The following is a 12,915-nucleotide window of genomic DNA, read 5'->3' on the forward strand; positions in this document are numbered from 1 at the left end:
CTCCATTAAGAGGTCAGATGTGCAATAGTGACAAATGCATAGACCCCATGTGCAGTTAATTTAGCTGGAACAATAGCAATTCTAATCTACATTCACATTTTATTTTTTTCCATTTTTAAAAAAATTTATAACATGGATTAAAATAAAATGTAATTACATGCCTGAAAACAGTTAACACTTTCAAATATCATTAATAGAATCCAGCAAAGTAACAGACAAGTAGAGAGTTAGTACAACTTGGGCTGTGGATGAAGATACTCAGTAGAAGATTGTAAGGAAAGAATGTGTTCTATTTTCCTTATCAACATAGAGCTAGGACACCGACTTTTTTTTTTTGTCAGTTGTGGGGCTTGAACTCTGGGCCTGGGCTCTGTCCCTCAGCTCTTCAGATCAAGGCAAGAGATCTACCACTTGAGCTACAGTGCCACTTCCAGTTTTCTGAGTGGTTTATTGGAGATAAGAGTCTCACAGAGTTTCCTGCTGGTGCTGGCTTTGAACTGGGATCCTCAGATCTCAGCCTCCTTAGTAGCTAGGATTACAGGTGTGAGCCACTGACACCTGGTGACACCTACCTTTTGACAGAACACTTGTAATATAGTTACTAATTTAGGTAGTAATTTATTACTTTTATTCCCTAATCTTATGATGTGACTCTCAAATGATGTGAGTGATCCTAGAAGATTTTCTGAGTCCATTTTGAACCAAAGTTTCTAATTCCTCCCATGCTGACAATTCTGCTACTCTCATTCCTCCTTGTTTCTGAACTCAACTCCTGTGACCTCTTGGTTCATGAAAAAATGTGAAGATGTATTGGAGTCTGAGCTAACTTCCACTCCAGCTTAGAGGATCTAGTGAAGGACCTCAACCTAGACCTCAGAATGAGGTATTAATTGACCTCTTTGGAAATGGACAAACTTACTTCTTCAGGGAGAATCTGTCATTCATTGACTTTCTTTTTTTAATTTTTATTTATTTTTTATTGTGAAAATACTGTACAGAGGGGTTACAATTACATGGGCAAGATAATGAGTACATTTCTTATCAAGCATTGTAGCCCCCTCCTTTGTTTCCCCTTCCCATCCCTTCCCATCTTCCCCCCTTCCCCCCTTACCCCCCCCAGTCCTCCCCGCCCTCCCTACCAAAGTTCTAAATTCATATTTAAATTTTTTTGCAAATACCTTTTACAAATATTTTCTGATCTACCTGTTTATTCTATTATGATTCTAAATTCTTTTTTCATAGACAGGAGTTATTAATAAACTATCATACAGATATTTTGAGATGGAAGATTTCTATGATCAGTTAGAACAAATTATGAAAGCTAGCAAGCTCTTATTTTTGAGTCCTATTATTGTTAAACTAGTACTCTAAAACCAAAGATTCCTGAAATAAAAAGATGTCTTGAACCCTTACAGATGCCAATGTCTTGTGACTATCTGCAGAAATAGTGACAGAGAGCAGTTGGAAAATATTGACCAGAAATTGGGTGCCAGTGGTTCACGCTGTAATCCTAGCTACTGAGGAGGCTGAGATCTGAGGATCAAGGTTCAGAGCCAGTTTAGGCAAATAATTCCCCATGAGACTCTTATCTCAAAAACTAGAAGTAGAGCCGTGACTCAAAGTGTCAGAGTGCTAGCCTTGAGCCAAAGAACTCAGGGATAGTGCTTAGATCCTGAGTTCAAGCCCCACAACCGACCAATAAAAGAAAAAAAATAAGAAAATATTGACCAGAGCTAGGAGGAATTCCTACAGGTTTGGGGATGTAAAATACTATAACATGTATAGACGGCAGGTAAGGTTGATGAGATAACTTGGAGCAGAGACTACTTTGATATGGGAGGGAATTCTGTAAGGATAAGTACTGATTGCTTCAGCCTTGGTTGGGGTTAACACTTTAAAGTTTATTTGTGAACAGGGTCAGGGTGGGCCTGGTGGGTGGCCAATGAGATTTAAGTCAAGGCTTCAAAAAAATTAGTATTTCTGGGGGCTGGGAAGGTGGCTCAGTGGTAGAGTGCTTGCCTTGTATGCCTGAGGCCCTGGGTTCGATTCCTCAGCACCACATAAGAAAAAAGAAAAAAGCCGGAAGTGGCGCTGTGGCTTATGTGGTAGAGTGCTAGCCTTGAGCTGAAGAGCTGAGGGACAGTGCCCAGGCCCAGAGTTCAGGCCCCACGACCAGACCCCACCCCCCCCACCCACAAAAAAAGTAGTGATTCTGATAGTTTTACCTGCATCTGTTAACCCTTTTTTTAAAAAAAAAATCATTTCTCCCCATCCTTTCATCTTGGTATTTAAATTTAGGATATCCTGGAATTTTCTGCTTGTTATAATTAATTTTTATTCAAAATATATTTTTGGACACCTGCTAATTTAAAGAACTTTTCTACATTAAAGCAATTAAAATACTTTTGGTAATTTTTGATCTCCTGGGGAAAGAAAGATAAATATGCAAACGATTATAAAATAACTGTTGAATTAAAAAAAAGATTCACTTTCAATTATGAGGAATCAATGAAGCATAATGGGATCAATAATTATTTTAAAAATACCGCCTGTTTCTTGTTAGTTTCTTTGTGCTTTTTATCTTGGCCAATCAAAGTAAAATAAAACATCAGTTTCATATTCTACTTCAGGAAGAAGAACTATTCTAATAATATAATATGGAAGTAGGAAAAATTCACTTTGCAAACATTTTTATTGAAATATTGATTTTGAGGTTTTTGTAGTAATTTAACGTCTCAATAGGCAAAATCAGTATATAAATGGTATGACATTCATATAATGCTTTTGATCACTTATAATTATTTTTAGAATTATATATATTGTCTAGAAAACATGTTGTGTCTTCAATTAATACAAATGTTTTAAATAGTCAAGACAGAATTATTGTACTATGCCATTTATAGATATTTCTATGTAGATATACATAATTTATATAGCTGCATGTCTTGTTTTTAAAAAATAAAATGTTAATAGATTGTGAGGTTTGGGTCATGTTTTTATAGTATTTCTCATTTCCATTATATTTAGGGAAATATTTTAGTTTACATCAGAAAAAATGGTTCAAAGTTTTACAAAGGATCTTAATTTTGGATTAATCTGAAAAGACAATAGGAATGTAAATTGCTCATCCTCTATCATTCTTAATTTGTATGGATATATCGTTCATTAAATTATTACTTCTATTTTCCTACACTGGGATTCATACTTCATTTGCTTAAGTTTTCTGGAATGTGGAGACAATTCACTTTGTTTTAATAAAAGGTAGCAAAGAAGGAAAACAGAAGAAGATTTCTTTTCAGGCACAATGAAGACAAATAGCTACCACTATATTAGAACTTTAAGAGAACAAATCTCTGGGAATTAAATTCAATGTATTTCATCTCTAGATGACTTTCCTTATATTTTTCAATAGAGAAATAATTCTTCTATAAAGGAAAGTTGATTAGGAACTTTTCAAACATTCATATTTTCTAATTATTGTGAAATCATGGAAGATGCTACACCACCACTGTTATTTGAAATACTAGCAATGAACTTTAAACTATACAATTCTCTTTTTGGTTGTTTGGAGCAATTTATTTTTAACAATTTTAATATATATTTTTTATTGTGAAGATAATGTACAGAGGGGTTACAGTTACATGAGTAAGGTAATGAGTACATTTCCTATTGAGCATCGTTACCCCCTCCTTTGTTTTCCCCTACCATCCCTTCCCTCCCACCTCCTCAACTCCTCCCTCCCCCACTCTGAAATTGTAAAGTTTGTTTTCAACATAGTGTTGTGTACATCTCATTGTTACAATGGGTCAACCTGTATCCTTATTTCAGCATTTTGTTATTTCCCTTCCCCTCCCCCAATTAGAAAAATGTATATAAAAGATACAGGGCACCGGAATCAAATACAGTGTAAACAGAGGTTATACCATGGGGGAAAAATATATAAAAGAAACAAAAAAAATCACATAGTACATTATAAGTACATTAGAAACAACATCAAGAATGATAAAGCCTCCTGTGTCCCTATCTTGGGATTCATTTCGCTTAGAATCATCTTATATGGTCATATGTACATAGCTTTTGACCTTTTCTGCTTGTCCTAGATATATATTAGTTATAGCAAATAAGGGAAACCATGGGACCTATTTTTCACTTAATATAAGAGCTTCTGCATGGCAAAGGACATAGCTAGCAAGAGCAATAGAAAGAACACTGATTGGAAGAAGATCTTCACTAGCCATACAATGGACAAGGGTCTCATATCTAAAATATACTCAGAACTCAAAAAAACTAACCCCTCCTCCAACAAATCCTCAAAGAAACAGCCTCTCAGTTAATAAGTGGGCTAGAGAGCTAAAGAGAGACTTCACTGAAGAGGAAATAAGAATGGCTAATAGATGCATGAAGAAATGCTCAACTTCTCTAGCCATAAAAGAAATGCAAATCAAAACAACATTAAGATTCCGCCTCATCCCAGTTAGAATGGCTATAATGAAGAACTCTAATAACAAAAGATGTTGAAGGGGATGTGGCCCAAAGGGAAGCCTATTGAATTGTTGATGGGAGTGTAAACTTGTTCAACCACTTTGGAAAGCAGTATGGAGGTTCCTCAAAAGACTCCACATAGAACCTCCCCTATGACCCAGCAATCCCACTTTTGGGCATTTACCCAAATGATCACAAACAAGACCATACTAAAGCTACCAGCACAACTATATTTATCACAGCATTATTCACCATAGCTTAGATATGGAACCAACCCAGATGCTCCTCAATAGATGAATGGATCAAGAAAATGTGATATATATATTTATATATATATATGAATTCTCTGCCTCCATCAGAAAGAATGACATCACCCATTTGTTAGGAAATGGAAAGACCTGGAAAAAACTATACTAAGTGAAATAAGCTAGGCCCAAAGAAACATAGGTCCTATGGTTTCTGTTATTTGCAATAATTAGTATATGGGCTAGCAGAATAGGTCAAAAGATATGTACATATGACCAGATAAGATGATGTTAAGTGAAATGATGTCTCCATCAGAAAGAATGACACTGCCTCATTTGTTATGAAATCAACTATAGAATTCTATAATTAGAGAATTATAGAAGTGTTTCATTGATCTTCATGTTTCAACATACAACCTCAGTATAGTGTGATACAGAGATATGTAAGTCTAAAGACTGTCAGTCACAATACTACTGTATAAAACAATACCAATAAGATATGTTATTTAAATATTTAAATAACCATATACAAAATATATATTGGTTGATTGTGGTGGAATGTCCTTGTAATCCTAGCAACTCAAAAAATGGAGGATGAAGAACCAAGGGTTGAAGACCATCCCTAGCTGGCAAGTTCTTGCTTATGTAGCTATTACTTAATAATTCTTTCTTCATGTTTCTTGAACTTACATAGCAAGTTTAAGGGCATCCTCTGGTTATGCAGCAAGTCAAATCTCAAAAAACATTGTATCAGACACTTAATAGTTTGTGAGAAACATTTTTATCTGAGAACAAATATTGACAAAATATTAACAGGTATGTATTTAAATTACAATGTGTTAGTCATGATGGATACGATTGTGACTGATTAAATCTTCCCAACAGTCTTTCAGGAGTCTTTCACTTAGTTTTGTAAATTTTTCCAGAGTCTACCACTTGAGATACAGCTCCTCTAAATTTATGTAATTTTTATTACATTTAAAAATTTTAAACTTACATAAACATAAACGTTTTCTATAGTAATGATATATATATATGTTCAAGTGATAGTTGATACATATTTTTACTTTGTGTATGATTTAAATCATACTAAATATTTATTTCCTTAAACTTCTATCATTTCTTTGTAATAAAAACTATTTTCAAAATCTTTAAATTATTAATTAGTTTTTGCAGTACTGAGGATCAAGCCTCAGAATTCACCAATTTAAGAATGTACTCTACTACTGAATTAAACACCTCCAATCTTTCCAGCTCTTTTAACTATATGATGCACATTGTTATCTAGTAACAATATATATTTTTCAGAGTATTGCAGAGTTTTTTTAAGTTTTTTTTCTCCAATTTAGTACTTATTGATTGAGTTTCTCCATATGGTACAATAATGAGCTAACCATTTTGCATTTCATTGTTCTCCAGGGAAATACGCTCTTAATAAATTCACAATTTGTCCCTAAGTGTGTTTGTGAGTGAGGTTTCAGTAATGTATCCTTTCTGCATGAATCTTCTTATTGCTGTGGTGGTTATGCACATTGTTTTTGTATAGTAAGGGCTTTGTTTAATGCAGAACCACTTGAAATTAAAAATGAAAGCTCACATGGAAATCTAAGTAACCATTTGAAAGAAAAATCTATGTCGTCAATATACTCAGTGTTTGAGTAAAAAGGATAGGGTCAGCAAGCTTATATAAATGGGAATATAAACTTAATAATAATAGACATGAATATTTATGTATATACTATAATTAGATATAGATAAATCTATATGTTTATTTACCTTCATGCACACCTAATATTGTAATAGTCATGTAGCTAAAGTAAAAATAAAATGAGTTAGTATACATTGATAACAGCTAACCATCTGTCATAAGAGAGTCCTCATAAATTCCCTGGTATTTATTCAGAAGAAAGAAAGAAAATGCACTGCTAAAATTACAAGCACCCCATATTTATAAGTTATCCTGTTACATGGCTACACTGGATTCTCTGCTTCCATCTGCCAGGTTGCTGAAAGATGAATGGCATTTGCTTCATCTGCTGTCCTTGAGGGCCTCCTTCATTTTCAGAATTAGTAGGACAGAAGCCCGTATAACATGTTCCTTTGCTCTATCAGCTTGTCTTGCAATAAATCATAACAGGTGATAGCATTTATTTATTCCTATTAGTAAAAGTCTTAGGAAAACTTAGGGGGAGAGAACCCCCCCCAGCCTGTGTCATTTCATCTTTAATTTCTACATTTGTTTATCTGTCACTGATCCTTCACAGGTCCCATTCTAAGTATTTGTGTCTGAATATTATGAGATGCCACAACTAGGTTAAGAAGACCTTAGAGTTCAATTCCTAAAGATTGCTAGACTAAAAAGCAATTCATGATGTGATGGGATAGACTTCTTTGCTCACACATATTGTTCTATCTATTGAATAAAAGTATCCCCCCACCCCGCAAAAAAAAAATTGTGGGCCAGTGGCTAGCTATTCAGGAAGCTGAGATATGAGGATTGTGGTTTGAAGCCTGCCCTAGCAGGAAAGTCTGTGAGACTCTTATCTCTAATAAACTACTCAAAAAAAGCTGAAAGTGGTGCTGTGTCTCAAGTGGCACTCTCCTTGAGCAAAAGAAGCTCAGAGACATCATCCAGGCCAAGCATTCAAGCCCCAGGACTGCAAAAACACAACAAAACAAAACGCCAACATTTGTTCTATTTTTCCCTTACTCATGAGAAGATTATTTCAACCAATCTTACACAGAAAATCTACATCCCTGATTGTGATAAAAGAAATTAGAATTTTAGGGGCTGGGAAGGTGGCTCAGTGGTAGAGTGCTTGCCTTGGATGCATGAGGCCCTGGGTTCAATTCCTCAGCATCACATAAGCAAAAAGAAAAAAGCCGGAAGTGGCACTGTGGCTCAAGTGGTAGAGCGCTAGCCTTGAGCTGAAGAGCTGAGGGACAGCGCCCAGGCCCAGAGTTCAGGCACCACAACCGGCCCCCCCCCAAAAAAAAGAAATTAGAATTTTAAATAAACACACCAGGCTGCAACTAAAATCACATTTTTCCCCACACAGATAGGAGACGGGAAGGGATGGAAAGGGGAAACAAAGGAGGAGGCAACAATGCTTGATAAGAAATGTACTCATTACCTTGCCCACGTAATTGTAACCCCTCCGTATGGTATTTTCATAATAAAAAAGTGATGTACATAACTAAAAAAAATTAAATCACATTTTTAAAAAAATATGTTTTTTATTGTAAAAAGGCTGTACAGAGGGGTTACAGTTATATGAGCAAGGTAATCAGTATATTTCCTATCAAGCATTGTTACCTCCTCCTTTGTTTTTCTCCTACCCTCCCTTCCCTCCCATCTCCACAACTACAATCTCCCCCTCCTCCCTTTCTCCTCCCTGCCTAAATTGTAAAGTTCGTTTTTCAACATAGTGTCTTGTACATCTCATTGTTACAATGGGTAAACGTGTATCCCATTTATTTGCAATAATTAGTATATGTCTGCAGAAATGGTCAAAAGCTATGTACATATGACCAGATAAGATGATGTTAAGAGAAATGAACCCCAAAATAGGGACACAGTTGTTTTTTCTCTCTTGCTATTATTCCTAACATATTTATAATGTAGCATGTGATTTTTTTTTTGTTTCTTTGTATGTTCCTCTCCCACGGTATAACCCCTGTTTTCACTGTATTTGATGTTGGTGCCCTGCATCTTGTGTATATACTTCTCTCGCTTGGGGAAGGGAAGGGAAAAAAAATCACACTTTGTGTACTCCTTTTCAAAGTGCCTTTTATATCATCAGCAATAGTTAGACAGGAATATAAGACATCAAATTCACAAATGTTCTAATCACTGTATCAACAACTTTGCTTTTGTTTTTAGTTTCAAAATCTAGAGTTCTAGAAGATAATTTAGATATTGTCTAGCTTAACCACATTTTTTTTTTTTTTTAGAAATCAGGACCTGAAGTCAAGGAGTTATGGGACTTGAAGATTGAAGAGGAAATTATCTGTAAAACCCTTTAAACTTTGTCTTCTGTTTTCCCCTGCATGTTGAACGAGTCAGTGACTGATCAAACTGCCCTTGTTAGATGGCTACATCAGCCATATGGTCTCTCTTCAGGATGTTAAGCCTTATTGCTAGAGCTAAATTTGAGATGAAATCAGACGAATGAAAAGAAAACTATCTGACAAACTAGATAAAAAGAGAGAAAAATGCACAAAAAGTGCAGAAAAAAAATTAAATGTCCTGTAAAACTCTCTAAGCAGTCCAACCCAAACAACTTTTCAGTAACCAATTTTTCTGCCACCTTGGGAGACTGGGTGGTGTTATTAAATGAAAGACCTCCTCTAGAATGCGTGGGCTGTCACCTGCTAGCAGTTGGAACTCAGGGTATAATTGCACCATGCAGCCATGTGACCAGAGGTTCAGGGTGAAGCTGGGAGTTCTGCTGGTTTTCACTGATAGGGGCTTTTCCAGCCGTGTCTGCCCCTGGGTGACATCATACAGACTGGGCTGACTGAATGTGCCAATCACCAAGCCCTTTAAGCAAGATTCAGAGGTTGCGATTCTTGTCACAGTGGAGACCAATTCACACTTAAACCATCCATCTCTCTTCTCCACCTCTTGGCTAAGATTAAATATAAACACAGGGTCAAGACTAATGTTTTTGCATATTCAATGAAAGAAAGAAGGGAGAAACTATGGATGAGTAAGTCATAGCTTGTCCTTACTCTAATGCTTCTTTCTTCTTTGTTTGCCAAACCCTACTTGTCTATTCTCAAATTTTCTTTGTGTGCCTTTTCTATATCCAGAGGTTATTAACAAGGAATCCATCACTCAGTATCAGGTTTCCATCTAGGGACATATGCATTTGAACAGAAGGTTCCTTGGGGATGGAAGAAACATGAATCATTGAGACTCATTCTGCGCCAGTGGGTGGTACAGTATCTGGCTCTCTAAGGAACTCTGAGAGTTATGGTTATCACAGTTTTACAAAAAAGAAAACGAAAAGGAAATAGAAACCATAAGAAAATGTGTTTGAGATATGAATGTGGATGTGGATGCAAGGAGAGAAAGTGTGAGAATTTGGAGTGAGTGGCTCGATTAGATTGACTTTGCTAACTAAATAATGGAACTCTTGGCTATAGTATTGGAGCCAGAATCTGTTTTGTGAACTAGTATGTTACTCATGGTATCAAAACTCATCGATGTAGGAATTTCCCTACCAAAGTACCAGAGTCACTCACACCTAGGAGTGAGTCCTATTGCTTCTCACTCCAGCCAGTTTTGGATCCTTTCATAATCTCTTATTTGCTTTATGATGCTATGATGTTTCAAAGTCCTGTATCACTCAGCTCTTTGATGTAGTCAAAGTCAAATTTATTGAGAAGATAGGATGTGTTATCTTCTCACAGACCTCTTGATACGATGATTCCAATATGACAATCGTCAGGTTAAGAAAGATGACTTTCTTGAATCAGATGTTTGAAGATTTGTCCTTATTTGCTATCCACCCTATAATTAAGAGGACACTGATTGGTGCTATGGAAAAATCTTCAAGAAGTTCATTTATTTAGATCTCTGATTATAAAATAATGATAATATAACAATTCATTGATTATATAAGATTAAGGAAGGCAAAGAAAGCATTCTTAGTCAGAGAATCATATTTGATATGTACTTTAATTAGAAATGAATTATATACAGCAAACTGCATGTAAATTTTTATGTGCTGAAAATCTTTCTAACAATATGAAAAAAATACTGACAAAATTTCATTCAACTCATTGAATGAATTGCATTTGATTCCCAAACTGACAACCAGAAGAAATACTGGCTTCACAGCCTGTAGCAAATCTCTTCTTGAATGAGAAGGGTCCAGGATAAGTTCATTAATTAGAGAAGAAATATTATAAAGTATTGTTGAAGAATTTGGGTGACAGAGAGTATTTTATGTAGCTGAAAACAATTAGCAATAAACCGAGTGACTTTGAAATTATTCAGCACTTCAGAAAATATGAGTGTTTAGGAAAACAGAGCTTATTAACTTCTGCCCACACATGAGAAGAAAACACTGCAGACATCATTTCACTCATAATAAGATATCAAAAGGGAAAATATAATATTTTAAAAATAAACTTTTACAACTCACTTTTCCCCATGTCTCTCTCTTTTCCTTAAAAATGTCCTAAGTGTAATCTCTAATAAATGACTCAGAAAAGCTGGAAGTGGTACTGTTACTCAAGGGGTAGAACACTCACCCATCAGTTACACAAAATACAAAGAGAAATTTCATGATTCCTTGATAGATAGATACATCATACTTTTTTCTCCTTTTTTGTAGCTGACATGTATTGGGAGAGATGTATTTGAATGAAATTTGAACATGTGAGAGTAAAAACAATTACTGGGGAAAAGGGCCATGTTTGCATTTCCTTTTGATTTATGTTTTAGTAAAATATACTATTTGAAAATTATGCAATTATAAATATATAGCTAATCATATTTGCTTTTAAGCCTCAGTTTGGAGCCTTAAATAATTCTAAATAGTTTTTATGTTTCTTTTCTATTGTCTCAAATTCCTCCTTCTCTTCCTCCTCCTCCTCCTTTTTACCCTCCTCCTCTTTTTCTCCTCCTCCTCCTTTTTAAAAATAAAGGAACACAAGTTCAACCAAACAATTTTGCTTAACTTACTTCAGTATAAAATATGAGTGATAGGTTAAATATGTATATAGTCACTTAGGTATTACCTATTATTTTATCATGGAAAGTAAACACATTCTAGCAATTTTACCATTGATCTCAGACCTTATTTATCCAATTTTGTAGCTATCATCAAAAAGAATCTGTATTCTTGTTTATTCTTGACTAAAAATCTTATCGTTTTCTAGGATTGAAGAAGGTCAAATGAAATGCTTTACCTTATTTTAAAGAGCTTTGTAAATTATAGAGAGCTCTATAAATACAAAATGTCACAGAACTGAGTATTAAAAGATGAATATCTTCATTGAGAATATTAACAATTATGCCTCAAGTTCCTAAAGAAATTCTGAATAGCTCCCAGAATTTTGACTTTCTGTGACATTTTTTTGGTTTGTATAGTCTCAAAGATGCATACCTTAGAGATAGAACACACCTAGGTAAATATGTAAAGCTGATAACAAATAACTCATAGTGTCTATTGACTTTATTACTATTTTGCTTCCATCAATTTCTTGGCATATCTAAAATTATTTTCAGCCAACTCATTTGATCAGATACATATTTTAGACTCCTAAATTGTACCCTTTAGTATGTTTGTCTTAAAATTAAATACCCCTTAATTTGAGGGCAGAAATTTTGCCAAAGCATATCAATGCTGAGTGGGGTTAGAATGCATCAAGTGAGTGATTGTGACTTTCTCCAAGATTGGCTTAAATAAAGAGCTGAGGTGGTAGTGCCCTGGGTATGTTGGGAGTTTGTGGAGTGTGCTATTTTAGGCCTGTGAGTTTGACCCTGAGTGGGTTAGGTATTAAACATCACAGTAGGCTGTGGACACCTAAGGAAATGGCATTCAGAATTTACAAAGAAAACATGGCTTCTGAATTGGGCACTGGTGGTTCACATTGTAATGCTAGCTACTCAGGAGGTTGAGATCTGAGGATCTCAGTTCAAAGCCAGCCAGGAAAGTCCATGAGACTTCACACATACATACGTACATACATATATGTGCATATATATCTGCAAAGTCTCATACATATATGTGTATGCATATATTTATATAGACAATAGAATCTGAATAGGTAGTTAAAAATATTGTAACTTAAAGTGACTATCTTCAAATCACTTGGTTAATTGAGAACTTTAGGAACACAGGTTTGACCAGACTGTTGTCCTGATTTGGTGAAATTGACTTTTCCTCATTAGTGTTTGCTATAGAATGAGTCCTTGGCAGTAGTTTGTCAGAGGTCATTTCAAACCTTTTGATTTCTTTTTTTTTTTTGATTTCTTTACTTTAGACATCTCACATTTTTTTCTGTTCTCTTCTGTGACTTTGTATTAATTATATTTTCTGGCTACCACTTAGCTGTGATACTTCTTAATAAAAGCCGACTTATCTCTTCCTTCTTAAATACAGCTTTAGATGTATTCTATCAGTGTCTAGTGAGGCATCTTATCACAACAGGGAAATTAGGGATGGAGAAT

This window comes from Dipodomys merriami, unplaced genomic scaffold (genome assembly GCF_024711535.1).
Source record: "Dipodomys merriami isolate MVZ:Mamm:240054 unplaced genomic scaffold, mDipMer1.0.p SCAF_6, whole genome shotgun sequence".
Taxonomy (NCBI): Eukaryota; Metazoa; Chordata; class Mammalia; order Rodentia; family Heteromyidae; genus Dipodomys; species Dipodomys merriami.